Source organism: Tiliqua scincoides, chromosome 6 (assembly GCF_035046505.1).
Source record: "Tiliqua scincoides isolate rTilSci1 chromosome 6, rTilSci1.hap2, whole genome shotgun sequence".
Lineage (NCBI taxonomy): Eukaryota > Metazoa > Chordata > Lepidosauria > Squamata > Scincidae > Tiliqua > Tiliqua scincoides.
In genome coordinates, this window is record NC_089826.1 from 41,748,094 (window position 1) to 41,765,711 (window position 17,618).

Here is a 17,618-nt window from a genome sequence, read left to right on the forward strand (position 1 = left end):
TAACATGATGATCTGTCAATATATTGAAAAAATATTATTAAATGCATTGTCTTTCTTAAATATCTTCAGACTACCAATCTTGTTTCACCTGGTTGTTTCATGAACTTAGGACCCAGTTCTATCCAAATTTCCAGTACTGATGTAGCTGTGTCAATGGGATATGTGCTGCATCCTGCAATGGGGTGGGCGGTCACAGAGGCCTCCTAAAGGTAAGGGAGTGCTTTTTTTTTGTTGTTCTGATAAATTATATTTGCTGAGAAGCCTAGTGAAGAGCACTGTAAGGGGCAGGAGTGATGCGTCAAGGTGTGCTGTGGTGGTAGTCTGAAGTCCTTGACCTTTTAATTCATCTCTCTCTGAAGTATCTCAGCTTCATATTTACATGACATACCTTGCTACCAAATAAACACCCAGTTAAACGATTTTCATGAATGCGCTGGGTTTTTTAAAAAGTTGTACAGCAGTGGATGTCATCTGATTATGCATTTAGACAGCAGAGATTTCAGAATAAAGGAAAGCAGCTCACAAGATAAAGAGAGCTTAAATGAAAAGAAGAGGCGGCATTAAATAATTTAACTTGGAAAGAACAAAGATAGTCAAAAGGAACAAGATAAAGAGAGGTATTAATTATGGATAGAGAAGTTGAGGCAGAAATGTAGAAATATCTGGGAGACAGGTTACAACCCATGTCTATTTCTCATAAGCACTTAATGGTGGAATCTCAGGCTTTCTCAGCTACTGAAAGGAGTTGTTAGAGAGTTAACTGTTTTTGGCTAAGAAAGTTAATCAAAATCTATACATTATTAAGGGTCCACCAAGTAATGGAAATGTGTTTAAAGAAATGCGGTAGCAGCCATAGAAGGCTGTGGCTGACAGGGTAAGCTATTGACAGCCCCAACTTTCCTTCTCTATCCTCACCTTTCTTCTTGTGGTCTCTTGCTTCCCTCTTCTCCCCATGCACTTTGACTCATGTGAACCTTTACCTGAGACCCCTGCCTCTTCTTATTTTCCTTCAGAATTCATGTGAAACCATCCTCATCTTGTGTAGCTATAATACACAAGGAAACAAATAAGGTGCTTTGTGACGTCAGCAGCCAATACACCAATCCCGACTCCTATCTTAGTCCCCTCTGTCCCTTTCCTTAGAACACTAGGCATGCCAGAAGCTGGGAATTGGTGTACTGGCTGGTGATGTCAGAAAAGATTTGCTTTCTTCTTAACCAGTTTCTGCCCAGCCCACAGGTGTATACATTTGATTCCTGTTGCATATATGCAATGTTGGGCAGAAATATTTGAAGGTTGGAAGAGCGAGTCCGATTTCCTTCTCCTGCTTTTGAAGGGAAAGGGCATTGGGGTGGACTCTCAGGTGAAAGGTTACAGGGTTTCCTCTTATGTTCCTTCCTTCCCTTCTTAGTTTCAAGATAGCACCTCTACTATGATGATATTGCTGATCTCCTTTATATCTAGAACAGTGGCTATTATCTGAATGTATTTTCTAACCAAACACTGCCAGAGACACAAGATGGAGCGTTTATGCCCCTCAACTTTGTATCCATTCTCCCTGAAACATATAGAGCAAACATCAAAAAGACTGATAGTGGTTTGGCCTCCTCTGCCCAGGGCTGGCCTTAGAAGCTGCAGGGCTCAATTGAAATTTTTTTTTTTTGCAAGTCTCTACATTTACAACTAAGGTATGTAGAATCTTAGAAAAGATGTAAATAAAGTGTATTAGGGCACAATCCTAACCAACTTTCCAGTACTGACCTAGCCACAATGCAGCCCCAAAGTAAGGTAACAAACATGCCTTTACCTTGAGGAGTTCCCCCTGAATGTCTCCCCACTGCACGCCACACTGGCCCAGCTATGTCAGTGCTGGAAAGTTGGTTAGGATTGTGCCCTTAGAGACTTTAGGGCACAATCCTAACTAGCTCTACTCAGAAGTAATTGACTATTTTGGTCAAAGGGGCTTACACTCAGGAAAGTGTGGTTAGGATTGCAGCCTTAGAGCCCAATCCAGAGCTTGGTGCTCCGGCTATCTACCATGGCGCACCGTTGCAAACGTGCTGTAAGGAACATTTGCGAGGCATACTGCCGGGCTACTGCCTATGCTAGCCCAACGCTGGCCAGCTCTGGGCTAGCACTGACCAGGCACCCAACCTCCACCGCTTGGCGGTCTCACGCACCACCAAGCTGCGGAGAGGAAGGCGGGGTGGGGGGAGAGGTGAGGAGGAGGCATGACAGGAAGGGGGGAGGTGGGTAGAGGGTGGGGAGGAGGTGTGACGGGTGGGGGCGGGGAGAGGGCTGGTGGGAGACGTGCCAGGGGAGGGAGCGGGGAGGCAGAGAAGTGGGATCGGTGGAGCAGAGCTGTCTGTTTGTATAGGGCTCAGCAACCTACATGAACGCCTTTACCTTACTGCCAACCTTTTGGTTGGCAGTAAAGTGAGTAGTCCCATTGCGGGGCTGCTTCCCTTACCCGGGAAAAGGGGATGAAAGTCCCCTTCTCCCAAGACACCACCTGTGGCAGCCCAAGTCATGCAGGATGTGGTGGCAGCCATTTTCGGTGCTGCTGAAGCTGGGCGCCCCGGGCAGTTCAGGATTGGGCTGTTAGATCACTATGGTAGAATGGAAAGCAATCAAGTAGCACAGACTAGTTTGCCTTAAATTCTCAGACCTGGAAACTAAGCCACTTTGTAAAAATTATTGCCAGTTAGTAGCTGCTGAGATGTCTGTTCAGATATGGGTAGGAAGGGAGTCTTGGCAAAGAAATACATTTGTTCCCCATCCATAAAGTAAGGGTATAAGGGCCAGGGTTATGTTGAACAATGAAAAGTCCTGATGGAAGCTAGGGAGAAAAGGAGTTTCCCAGTGCAACAAAGCTGACCATACAGCTGTACACTTCCCATTAGCATGGATACATGAACCCATTTCTCCTCATCCTTCAATGATTAAAAAAAAAAATCACCACTTAAGCCATTTCTGCCCAACATTGCATATACACAACAGGGACCAAATCTGTACACCTGTGGGCTGGGCAAAAATGGGTTAAATACTGTTCAATTCATAACTTTTAGAGAAAGGGGAGCTTTTTTCAGCATTTTGCACACAAGTTACCACTGATAATATCACAGCAATAGATACAGAAAACAGTTTCTCTGTGCTTCACAGTACCTGGATTACCCAGTGGATGGTTTTTGTCTAATGGTGCACACTGTTGGCTGTAGTTCTAGCGTATTATTAATTTCATAGGAAACTTTGAATGCCACAATGTATTGCTGGCCTGGCACACAAAGTTGCCCCTAACCCTCCCCTTTCCTGTCTGCAATTTCCACTCTCAGCTTTCCAAACCTTCATGCCGCCCTTGCGTACACAGCAGGCATCGTTCAGTTGGCCAACAGTCGCTCAAGATTGGCAGGTCCAAGAACAAATGAGCATCTTTGGTTTAAGCTGCCCCTTCGGAATGAACATGCTATTGGATGCTTCATGACAAAGTACACAAACTACCTATGAACGATTGGTTGCACTGCACTTCCCAACATGTACTGCACTAGCCTGCTAGTAATCGTCTGTGCAAGAAGGGCAAGAGTGCATCACAGAGCTAACATTGTGCATGAAAGATACTGGAATTGCTGGCGGCTCATTGCCAGATGATCTTGTGCCACGATATGCCTAGCACAGGGCCCTTTAGGCATGGGGTCCAATTGGGCACAATTGGCCTAGAGCTGGCCCTGCCCTTGCCTGCTCCCGACATGCATTATTGCTCAAGGAACCAGTGAACACTAATATGGTTATTAGAGAAGTGGCATCCACTCCTATTTCTGTCTCTGTAAGGACTTGTTTTTACAATGGACTGCACTTCTCTTCTGGAAAATGGACATTGCATTAGTGTCTCTCCCCATTGTTACCTTTTGAGAGGTATTTGGAGGAACTGGCTCCCCAATCAAAAAACCCAGAATATGTAGATTTTTAAAAAAAAAATTTTACTTGCTTTCTAATGTGTTATTTGGGACACGGGCTTTGATGGTCTCTTCTACAAGCATTTTGGCCTGGTTCCTACAGTGAAGAATAGGAGTTATTAAACCACTTTGTGTTGTTGTTTTTTTACTATTTGTATGAGGTCAAAGCTTTCAAATCAAAGTTTGTGTGAAGAAACACAGGCCCAAATCCTAACCGACTTTTCCACACTGATACAGCTGTGCCAGTGGGACATATGCTGCATCCTGCAGTTGCGTGGCGGACACAGAGGCCTCCTCAAGGTAAGGGAATGTTTGTTCCCTTACCTTGGAGCTGCATTGCCCTTATGCCAGTGCTGGAAAGTTGGTTAGGATTGCGCCTTGAAATACATACATACGTACATACATACATAATCCCATCGTAATTTCAAAACTCTTTCTCTGCAAAATAGCCACCTCATCTAAAGTGGGGTCATGGAAATGTAAAGCCAAGAAGCAGATGCCCTTCTTTTAGCCCCTGTGAAGAGAAGAGGAAGAACTGGCAACTCCTATTGCAGCAGCCCGTCATACAGTAAATAAACACAAGTGGAAGGGGTCCTGTGTGCCTTTGTCATTTACAGTAGACTAAATCCAGTCAGAATTTTAATGAGGAGAGAAAACAGATGGGAATTTTGATGTGCAAGTCCTCAGATATATTTTGGCGCCATACCTATCAGCACTCAGAAACCCAAGCCAGTTCCTACAGCAGCTGGGCCTCCCCTAGAGATTTTCCTAGGTCAAAATTGTTTAAACAAAAGGATTGCCACATATGAATAATGTGGTTTCCTCACTGCTGATATATCTTCTCTTTAGTTATGAATGTGGTGTTCCAAACAGCAGCAAATCAAACAGTGGATAAGATTTGGCTGTGATCTATAATTGACTCCAAAACAGCCCCTGCCCCTTAAATAAGACTACACTGGAGTAAGATTATATCAATCTCTATATCTACGCACGCACACAGAGCATATAAAAATTTCACTGCAGATAATGAAATGTACCCTTTGGATTTAAAAATGTTTAAAGGTCATCACAGTGAAGTTACTCTTGAAATGAAGTACAGACCTTCTGTAGACTTCTTTTGAATGTGAAAGAAAGAACAACTGATTTTCTGTGAAGTCAAATCAAACAAACCTAATTCAATTTTTGAAAATGAACATTCTGGAGAATGGTCATAACCTTCTACAACCCTTGATTAAGCTACTAAATGGAGATATTAAAAAGGTACAGTATGTTAAGAGTCTCAATTTTTGTGTAAGAATATGTCATTTCTATTACAGAATCCTATCTGCAGTTTGGTGGTAGTTAGTTCTACTCTGTAATACGTGTCCAAAATGGAAATACCTGAAAGTAGAAATGAGAAGCAAGTTTGATATACATCTGTAAAGTGGTAATCAAATATTCATTGACTCTGTATCCTTTCTGAAATTTAAAGTTAGGACACCTTCCGAAGCCTCATGAAAGCCCTTTCTCCCATTATATAATACACAGAATGGGAAGCATTTTGCTTCCATAACATGGAGAAGTTAGGCAAGCAACTGGTTTTGGATTTGTAAGCAAGGTTAATATAACTTGTGACCAGAAGCAAGAAATCAACGCAGATTATTGTTTTCAAAGGGGAAATTGAGGAACACCTTTTGAAAAAAAATTGTCTTATCAGCGAGGCTGGGCATATTATTATGAGATGGAAACCCCTGCACCTTCATCCACTCTGAAGGTCTACAGGGAGTGGAGGCAGTAACACTGTGTTTTAAAATCTCATTGGTCGATTCCAGTCATACCTTATATCCACATTCAAAACAAATAAAAAACCAAAACCTATGACCCTTGTTCTAAATATGTGCACCATTGCATCTTTCTCGGTCAGTTTCTGGTGGTTCACAATGCCACGTTCATACTACCACACTTACCCACTGACACAGTAAGCCTAAGAATCCAACCCAAAGGATCATTTGTTATCTTTATTATGGGAGCCATTCTATCTTCTTCCTTTGTTCTCTCTACATACAGACCTTGGTATGAAATCTGATTTATTGATGATTTACCCCAGCCTGTATAATCGTTTCTAATGATAGCAGAGTCTTGCATGGCAGAAACAGGCAGCTTCAGTGGTTTTGGTGAAGGCTTTTTAAACCTAATATAGCTGTATTCTAATCCAGAGAAAACAGCTACTGAGCCGCTTTAAATTCTATTTTTCTCAAAAAGATGAGTAGCAAAGAGACGTCTGTGTCTCATTCCCTTGGTAGGAAAGAAAGCTTTGAACGCATCTTCTCTCTGGGAGTGTTTCTGGGCTTTCCTCGTAGGAATGCAGAGGAATTTTTCTTCAAAACAGATAAGATGTAAAATTAAATCCCAACTGAGGCCAGTTTCTCACATTTGATTTTAATGGCACATGCACACCCTTGGGAGTCACTCCCTTGTCTGAAACTACATGCAGTTGTAATGCAGTGGCGTAGCTGGCCCCTCTGGGCCCACAATGTCATCCCCGGAAGTGCCTGACCCAAAAGTAATGAGTGATGTGATGATGTCACCACCTATTACTTCCGGGTTACAACTTGTTCAGGGTGGTTGCATGCTGCTTAGAGTGGCACACAATGCTCCAAGTGCCCACGAAGGCATCCCCTGCTTGATACCTCTCAAGCCATGGCACTCAGGACTTTGTACCCCCCAGCCCCGCCTTAGCTATGCTGCTGTAACAATAGAATAACAATAAACGTAACTACTTGGGGTGAAGTTCTTTGAACATGAAATCTCTAGGAATGACTTCATTACTTTATAATGTAAGATTTGTCATTTCCCAAACTATCTCAAAGAAGGCGATCACTCTCCCAAGTAGTTTCTGTCTCAGAATTAGCATCCGCGGTTGTTATAGATAACTTCCAGAGAAGTAGCCATGTTAGAGCCCAATCCTGAGCCGCCCGGGGTGTGCGGCTGCAGTGGCACCAAAAATGGCTGCCGCCACATTCTGCGCACCCAAGGCAGCTGCCAGCAGGAGAAGGGAACATTTGTCCCCTTTCCCTGGGTAAGCGCAGTGGCCCCATAATGGGGCTTTTTACCAGGCCCCCAATGGAGGCTTTTTACCAGGTAAAAGCCTCCGTGTCAGGTGGCAAGCCCAACACAGAGGCTTTGGATTCAGTGGAGCCTCCACTGGTCCCGCCTCTCTCCCTCCCCCGGCATGCCTCCCCCACCCCTCACCAGCTCCCGCCTCCCCATCACGCCTCCACCACTCCCTCTCTCTCTCTGCCCTCCACCCGCCTCCCCCTTCCCCAGAACGCCTCCTCCCTGCCTCCCCCATGCCCCCGCTTACCTTTCTGCTGCTCGGCGGTCCATGGGCTAGCACCGTTGCTCGCCTGGCATTAGGGCTTGCAAACATGCCTTATGGCACATTTGCGACAGTGCGCATCAGCAGTAAGCTGGCAAGTGGAGTTCAGGATTGGGCTTTTAGTCTATTGCAGCAAAAACAACTAAGAGTTTTGTGGCACCCTAACACTTAAATTGTAACATTTATTGTTGACTCAAGTTCATTTCATCATGGCTGATACTTCCTGTATCTGACATAGTGGACTCTCATCCACAAAAATATGTTCCACAATAAAGCTGCAATCCTATACACCTGGGAGTCAGCTCCATCAAACTCATCAGCGTTTAATTCAGAGTAGATATGGCCAGGATTGCGTATACAGTTAAAGTATCCTTATATTATTTCAGCTATGCCAACAGGTCTCACTCCTCAGAGACAAACTGATATTTTGATATTGTCACCCATGCTAGACACTCACCTTGTCCTTCCCATCACACACCTGTCTTCCCAATCTAGCCTTAGCTTAGCTTAGCAGGGGGAGAGTAACTGGCCCACCTCACCCCAGCACTGTCTTTTCTAGTGGCTGTCTGCTGGTGTTCTTTTTGCATCTTTTTAGATTGTGAGCCCTTTTGGGACAGGGAGCCATTAGTTGTTTGATTTTCCCCTGTAAACCGCTTTGTGAACTTTTAGTTGTAAAGTGGTATATAAATACTGTTATTAATAATAGCCTTAGCTTCAGTCTTTACTGATTGATTGGTTGGTTGGTTGGTTGGTTGGATGGATGGATATATATCCCACTATATTCTATTGGCTCAGGGTGGCTTGTAGTGTTCCCCCCCCCCCCAAATATTGATAGTTGAATCCCAAACTAGATGAATGGTTTGGTGGAGTAAAAGATGCCTCATATTACTGTAAATACAAAATCTACTCTTTAATAAAGATCACCAGTTGCCAACCTGGGATGGAAAAAAGCAACACAATAACATTGTTTGGAAGATAGTCCTGCCAAAATTACCCAAATTACCATTGTAGGAAGGATATTCAAGTTATGTAGATTACCAGAAACTTGGCTCAATGATGCCAACACAGAGTTATGAGTAACCCCTGAGTTTTGGTCATCACTAAATTGTTCCAGCTATAGGGCAGAAAATTAGCTTAACTCACAGATGTACACAACTCTTCCAGAATGCAGCTTCCTTCCACACAACACACTCATGCTAAAAGTTATGTCAGATTTTGTTATAAGAGTTCTAGCTTTCATCATTAGATCCTTTTCCCAGTCAGTACAGAGAACATAACATGTGCTGTGAATATGGTTGGCCACAATCTGGGGTGTTGTGTCAAAGGTGCACTGCAATTGGTTTTGTGGCCCTTTGATGAAAGGCTGAACTGTCTTTCTAGTTAGCAGTGTTTACATTTCCAGGTTCACATTTCCAGGTTTTCAAGGATGAGCATATTTTAAATGTGTTCAGTATTGATAAGCAAATAGTTAACTTTGGAGTTAAAAAGAAAATAATGCACTTGCCGTCAAAGAGTGCATCAGGAGATACATTTACATTCTGCCTCTTGTCCATTAGATATCTGAACACACTGCACGCTCCATGTGAATCACACAGCAATAATCACATTTTGTATATAGTATCCCTTGTGTACTGTATATTAATGTCTGGTTAGTAATTTAACAGCACCTCTAGGCATAAACATAAAGTTTATTAAAACAGCAAGTAAAAATTTCCTGAAGACTGGCCTGCATTTTTAATTTTCAGAACCACACCAACATGGAAAATGTGAATAACTTTAAGCAAAAATGAAAAATACCAATTTGGGCAACTTTATCACACTTTTGCACAACTTATATAGTGCAGCCTTGAGCAATGAGCTACTTTATTTACATTCACAAAATATGCTTTTTTCTGAAAATCATTAACAATGATAATAAGCAGAGTCCTTTCCAGTCTTAATTGAACTATGTAAGATGATGACCCCAGGGGGGAAAAAACTACAGGTGAAGCCTCTATCCACAGGGGTTCCATTCCCAGGCCCCCTGTGGATACAAAAAATAGTGGATAATGAAATCTGTGGTTTTTGGAGCCCACCTTTGCTCTGAACATGACCAGAGCCTTGCTCCAGTCACATTCGGAGCTGTTCTGAACCTTATGCAGCCTCTTCACAGCTCAGAATGGCCCCTGGAACAGTATTCAGATGACTTCCAGAAACCAGAAGTCATTCAAAAACTGCACCCGGGGGGGGGGCATTCTGAGTCTCAGAGAAGCCACACAAGGTGGTGCACAACCTCTCTCAGGCTCTGAAAACCTCCCAGACGTGACCAGAACAAGGTTCCAGTCACATCTGGGAGGTCTGTAGGAGGGAAATACAGGGGTTTAGCATTCGTGGTGGCACAAATCTGCGAATGCCGAATCAGCAGATAAAGAGACCCCACCTATATTCCAGTTTGAATAATACTAGCCAAGAAAGTCACTTCTCTGACAAGAAGTTGATTGAGATTTATACTTCATGGCAGCAATGGTCTTAGGCCTCCATCTGTCATATTGACACCTGTCCAAGACTCAATCTATGCATTATGCAGAATGAAATAGTAATGTGAGTTAGGAGGAGTCTAGACTGTTTCACTTCAGACTGTAGGTGAGGAGAACTATTTCTGAATCTTCCCCTATGCAAAAAAAATCTGGCATGGAGTAAACCAGCAAATAAAGGATAGGATTTGTGCAAAGCCTTTCCTCCGTTATACTCATTTACTACATGCAGTTAGGTTTTGTTTTGCTTTGCATAAGGAAGTGTCCAAAAATATGAATCCCACACCTATAGTCTGAAGTTGGAGGCTAGTGGGAGTAATTCCTGTATAGTTTAATATCTTCTTGTGTTCCTCCCTGCACTATTTTAGACTTCTTTATATGAAGCAGGAAAGAATTCCCAAGAAACATTTGTGGGAAGAGCTGATATCCCATTATCAGAACACCCAAACATTTAATTGTGAACAGCATATGTTAGCATTACATTTAATAAGTCAAGTTCTTGGGCAGTGAATTCTTGAATAGGCCCATTTATTAAAATAAAAAAAATGTAGGGCAAATATTCTCAACAAGATCCACAGTGCAATCCTACCTTTCTGAAGTATCAGCACAGAGGTCACAACAAGAGCGTGAGCCTTCATAAAAGTGCCATAAAGCACTGAACAACCACTCAGGAGGAAGCAGTGCTGAACAGCCTGCACCAGCCTGCCAGTGCTGAATTCAAGTCCCTGGTCACCAGCAGAGTGAGTATTGTACCAAGAGGCACAGGGACAGGGAAAGGGTGGTGGGAGGGCATTTTGGAGGTGGGGAGGGGGTTTTCTGGGTGGGAGAGAGCAGAACGGGCAGATGAGGCTAGGAAGGGGTGGAATCAGCAGAGCTCCTCCTCCATCATAATCTAACCTCCCTTCCAGGCTAGCTGGCATTAAACCAGGCAGCTCAGGTTTCCACCAGCTACAGGTGTGCCCTGATATCTGCAGGGATTCCATTCTGGAATACCTGTGTGTTTGCAATGTCCCCCAATAGAGATCTGTATCATCATTTACTTGATTCTTTTTTATGGCTTAAATCAAGGAAGAAATTCATGTCAAACCTGAATTTAAATCAAAGTTAAATCACCCTGAAGAACCTGAAGTTAAATCAAATGTCATTGTTCAGGAGACAATTATATTTCTACTGCCTAAACAAGATACATTTTTGACCGAATAGTCAGATCTTCAGTGGCTGCTCAGAAACTGAGAGTCAAACAAAAAGTTTGTTGAAGGTCATTTAAAGACTCATAAAAGCAGTGGTGTACCTAGAGGGATCCATGGGTACAAGTGACTGCAGGTGATATGGCAGGGGGGCAGCATGGCCACTCCAGCCATGTCACCCTGAGGGCTGCCTGTACCTGCTGCTTCCCCCCAGAGGCATTCTGAGGGCTGGAGAGGTCACACACTGCCTTCTTGGCCCTCAGGCCTTCTAAGGCCTCTGGAGAGCCTTTAAATATCACTTCGGGTTTTTGGCTAAAAAACCAGGTGTGCCCTTGGGCGCCACAGTGGCCAGGACCGCCACTGCATAAAGGTGTATGCATTGTAAGATATTTTATAATTTGTGCATGTGAAAGCAAAAAATGGTAATTTTAATTCTCTGAATTCCATAAGTGCTCTATATAGTGCCTTTTAAAACAGAAGATAACCAATTTTAATACTATAATTGTTGTAATTACCATAGTGGCTGGACAAGTGAATGCTAATACATATATGGATGTGAATTGTGTGGCATTATTTTGCCAAAGTGAGGAAAGAAGTAAACAGAAAAATGAATGGACCAAGGATAAATTCTTTTTATTATCATTACAGAGTACATTCACTCAATTGAATATTATTAAACTTATTTGTGCCTCATCAGACATTTTCCCAAGAACCAGAAATAAAGGAAGTCTAAGGTATAATGGGCTACAAAATGACTTTTATTTCAGTGGATGTGAATCTTCTGAACACTTCAGTGCTCTGAGCAGAGCTGTAGCCAGGGTGGAGCCACTGGATGTACCACCCCACCTGGAGCACTGCTTCACCTCACTTGGGATTTGTGGGGGATAATTGACTTTTTAATTTATGACATGACAGTCTCCATATAAAGAATAAGAAGTTGTTTTAAGAACAGGAACAGTGGTTGAATTTTTTTTTTAAGAGAGAGAAATCTGTAACAAGCCGATTCTTTCCCCAAAAGCATAATAGAATTTCAAACTCCATCCACTTGACTTGTACAGCTCAGCGCTCTCAAGATTTCCCCTGACTCAAGGTGGATTTGTCATGATCACAACCACCTCTTTAATAGAGAAGTGGAGGGAGGGTGGAGCAGGCACCCAGAAGAGGAATTCAGACACTGAGCCCACTCCAACTAGCCGCCAGGCATCCAGGTTTCATACAGGGCAGAGCTTCACACACCCCAGAGTTGCATCACATGCCCAGTACTGACTTTTACATAGCCTGTTCTGTAAATTCTGAGGAAGCCACTGATTTCCAGGGTAGTCCCACTCATGAGGTGCTGTGAGATGCTCACATCAAGCTGCAGACTGGGGGGAGCAGCAGGTTGGCAGGGAGTGGCAGGTTCTCACTATGTTTCCATTCCCTTATCCTGTGGTGAGCCCACTGCTGTTGCTACTGCTGGCACTCCTTGAATTTTCATTTCCCGAGGGGAATGAAATCTCTGCTGTAGACCCCCACTCTCCAGTGACAGGAGCATCCAGTGTCCTGGATGATTGGGTCCTAGTCAAATGTAGTGGACATTTGTGCTTGTCCTTTTTGTGTCCCAGGCATTTGTGTCCCAATATATGTATATTTATATTAGATGTACTTTTTATTTTTTTTAATGCAAAGGTAAGGCTAGGTTTAGGGTTAGGGCTGGGAGAAGAGGCTTAGGTCTTGCTCTGTCCGGCCCCACCCTCTCACAAGAACAGGGTGGGCTTTCCAGACCAGCAGTGCTTCTGGGTCAGCCATCTACTGCAGTGCCTCCAGTGTCACCCCCTCCAGGGGATGTTACCCAGTGCAGTCTGCACCCCAGCACCCAGCTAGTGACACCACTGCTTCCCCTGGTTCAAGAGATCACAGGCTCTTAGGCAGGAGCTGATGCTTTGTTCCGTCTCAAGTTCTGTCCCTAGGATCTCCTGATAGTGTTAGGAAACACCCCTCTCTGTAACTCCAAAAAGTCACAGCCAGTCTGCGTAAACAATACTGAGCTAACTATGCCAATGGTCTGACTCAGTATAAGACATCTTCAAGTGACAGACACTGTTTCTTATTAATGAGAGGGGAATGAGTTTTACATATCAGTTTGAAAAAACTACCTGAATATTTGCTGTAGATGTCTAACAGCATAATCCTAGACACGTCTACTCAGAAGGCCCCTTGTGTTAAATGGGGCTTACTCCCAAGAAACTATGTACAGGATTGTAGCCTAATTAAGTTTAAATACATGTATGTAATAGCAGTGTTTTCCATCCTGGCAAATTGGAGTAGAGAAGACAGGTGCGGGAGATGCTGGGCACACATCTTTGTAATGGCTGGATGGTTACATGTGATTGTGATACATAGATTTGAGGTAAAATATTGTTCCAGAGGCAGCAGAGGAAGTGGTTCTGTTCTTGGTCCACTACTTCAATTCCACTGATTTAGACCTCAACAAACATGGAAAGGTGTTATTTGACCTGGTGTTATTTGACCTGGTGACATCCTTGCTTCATAAGTAGAAAAGGCTTAAAAATATATATATATATATATATATTGGTACAGAGCCTGCAAGCTTTGCATATTCATAGTACTTGCAGTTGTCAAGCATTTGAAAATTCAGGTAATGAGCATACAATACTCTGGTTGCCTTTGTATTGCTTGGGGGTTTGCTGTTCTAGTAATGTCTCCACAGAAACCATCCTATCAAGTCAATTCTTCCCCTCAAATTGAATCAGTACTTGTACATTGAAGTTTTCAACATCACCCATAAGGTTTTTAAGGCTTGTCAAATGAATCTGCATGGTCTCTAACCATGAATAAAAATGATTTCAGATATCTTTATTTCAAGTTTTATTTCATGGGATTAATTTAATTGATTGTGCTGACGGCCGGTTAAGTTGTTGCTGCAATAAATAAATTTTCAGTTTCATAGAAATGTGGGTTCTTGGATCTTTTTAAGCCTTTACAGCCAATTTTTGAAACCAAGTGCATTGGTTTTTTGTTATTAAATATGATGTCATGTTCATAAATGACACACATTTTCATTGCAAAGATTCTTGGGTTTCAATTATGTTCTTCTCTTATGCAGTCCTATGGGGGAGTGGATTTTACATTGTTTCTTTAGACAAGGGTATGAAACAAATCATTCTGAAATTATACTACTGTACTCTTCTGTTTTCATTATTCCATGTTTTCAAAAGCTGTTGAGATGTCTCAGCAATGTAGCAAGTAGCTAATGATGGGAATCTTTTATGTGTGTCACATACTCATATTCTGATACGGCAGAATACCTGCACTGAGAATTCTGGTAGGACAAGGTAAGCCATTTCTGCCCAACATTGCATATACACAACAGGGACCAAATGTGTACACCTGTGGGCCAGGCAAAAATGGGTTAATGTCTTGTCATACATGTTGTGAGGGATGTAAGTTGTCTGTGCATAGGACCCCCCCCCCCCGTATGCCAAGCAGAGGCATACTGGGTGATTTCCGTCTCCCAGTATGAGAGCTGATTGTATCACCCCATTAGAGACCTTCTCCCGTAATAGACCATACAGAATAAATTACATTATCATATGCACAACTAAAATGCAGTGGCATCACTAGGGTTCATGTCACCCCCATTCACTTTATCTATTTTAATATATAACAGTACAGGTCACCCAACTAATTAGTAACCAACAAAAAACTAGTGGCCAACTTGATGACACACAACTGAATAAGAGTTCTAGTATTAGCTCTGATACAGGAAAATGAGAGCTGACTTATACCAACAACCGATTGGTTCCCTGCTGTGTCATAACACCTCATTGGCTTTCAGAACAATCAGTCTCATCGGTCAGTTTTTAGTTAAGGAAATCCACTTTTTGTGATATAAGGCAGCTGGCCACAGCAGTGCTAGCATGAGGTTGTGAGGGACCCTGACAAAAGTCCATTACTGGGTGACTCAACCTGGGCAATCTCTGATGCCATCCTTGACCCACAGGACATTTTACAGTGGTATTAAATTATAGCAACATGCAAAGGACAGAGAAAAAAATTGCACAACTACTTTGGGATAGCCAACAGGACTTTCATTTCATCAACAGGACCTCCCCTACCATGCACATGGAAAAAAGCAGAGACTTTCAAAAGCAGCCTGTGATCTGGCACACAGATTGGTTGTTCAAAGAAAAAACAAAAGATCTTAATTCTCACTGGACATGACCACAGTCTTGGCACCTTTAAAATAACTGTTTGGATAATGACCAGGATTTTCTGGTCTGGATACTCTCTTTATGGGCCCCCCTCACAGAGGGCCATACCACGTGGCAGCTCCTCTAAGCTCTGGAACCGGAACAATAAGTTCAGCTATACCTCCCTGGTCCCTGGCAACACAACAGCATCCAGAGTAAGAGTCCCTTGCTGCAAACAGAGCCTTGAGGGGAAAAAAAAAAAGAGTATTGTGTGTTCCTTTCAGTGATTTGTTATAAAGCAATTCAGCTCGGCCTGTGTTATTTCCAACTACGGGACAACAAATTGTGACACTGTGGCAGAGACACAATGGATGGTTGCCTGACCACTTCTTCCACCCCCTCCTTCTGACTGCAGAAGCTCTGAGACTGCAATTGCTTGTTGGTGTATGTGTGTTAGGTGGGGGGGGGGGGCAATCAAAGCCAGAGCTAGGTTCGAGCACAATGGATGGGAGTCTGACTAGAGCTTCTCCTCCATTGGGATACATGTCACAGAATTGAATGATGGGTCTCTCTGGAGGAAGAATTGTAATGGGGGAAGCAGATTTAATATTTTCCTACAATTATAGTTCTTTAATCCATGTTTAATATTGATGCCTCTTTCCCTACAGTAGTTTAGCCTTTTTTCCAGGTTAGTTTGTGTTCACTTATCAGTTCCTGTTCTGCTTTGCATAAAGATCTGGATATGAAAAAAATAATATGAGGAGTTCATGGCTAGAAGCATCAAAGCAAACAATAAAGACTTCTTGAAATTCATCAAAAATATAAAGCCTGCTAGGTGACAGTTGGACCATTAGGTAACAAGGGAATAAAAGACAAGGTTGGTGAGGATATGGAGATTACAGCGAAGCTGAATTACGTCTTCGCATCCGTCTTCACTATAGAAGAACTAAGGTAGCCTGTGACTCAACCGCCCATTTCAAGAAGGTAATCTAAAGGACAGAGTCAAAGAGAAGTGACAAGGGATGAGGTTCATGTTGACAAAACAACTGGATTCAGATTATCCAACTAAGAAATTCAAATATGAAACTGATCTATCAAAAATATGCTCTATCCTTATATCAGCCTCTGTGCTAGAGAACTGGAAACCAGCCAATGTTACACTGATATCTAAAAAGGAATCCAAGAGAATCTGGGAAATGACAGGCCAATGAGCTTAACAAGTAAGCTGATGGAAAGCATAAAGATGAACAACCCAGTCCTATCTCTCCCCCTCCCCCGCTGGTGCAGCTACACCAAAAACTGGTGCACTGTATCCAATGGAGGAATGGATTGGGAGGCTTAGGAAGGGAAATGGGATTTCAGCCCCCCTACACCTTCATAAGCCTTCATTCATGAATGGTTCAAGCAGTTTCCTCATGAGGAAGCCATGGTGTAGGCTTCCTCATGAGGAAGCTGCTTGAACCATTCACTAAAGAGGCTATGTTGTGTCTCCAAAACTAGACATGATAGGGCAAAACGGATGCCATGTTTGGAATCAGTGCCCCAAATATACCCAGGAATTGGTGTAATGTTTAAGGAAGCAAAATGTGTGTTGGCCTGTGTTACCAGCAGTGCACCATGCAGAGGTGAAAGTCCCATTAATGTTTATGGAATATACATTTAACAGGCAATAAAGCATCTGCGCCAAGAAGACCTGATATTATACTTAAATGGATTGCTGCCAACTTATTCATGAATGAAGATCTGTTGAGAAGTTTTGCTATATCTTGGCCAATAGAAATTAGAAATACCTCCTCCAAAATCAAGGGGTTTGCAGCAAATTAACACCACCTTAAAACAGCTTGCTGAAACAGCTTGATGTGGCTAGAAAAACAACTTGTTTAGCTACATGTCTTTGCACCAGTGAAGGATTTTATCAGATTAGAGATGATGCAACATGCTAGGCTTGTATTAATAGTCCATAATACTCTTATTATTTGACTTTTTGGTGACACACACACGCACTGCACAATTTCTCATCCATTGTGCAGGTGCAGACCTATGCCACTCCAACAGCTTCTCAACCTAGGCCTCTCAACCACATTATTGATCAATTTCCTGTGAAGCTCCCTCATCCTCTGATGGCATAGTGCATATCAGAACGAAGTGGTCCAAACAAAAATCTTTAAGAGCAAGTGTAGAACAGTGAAAAAAATATTTCATGGTTTGTATGTTTCCTCCTATCTTTATAAAAACTATTAATTTGATATAACATTCTTTCTAATTACTGCAGATCTATGGGGAATAGGCCCTCAGTTTGGCTGTACTTGTCATAAGAGGCAACTAAACAGCCACCGGGTAGATGGGGCTCGTCAGCCTGGGAAGGCAGCTCATCTGAGAGAAGGAAAACTCTGATCCCAAACCTCCACTGCCTTGTG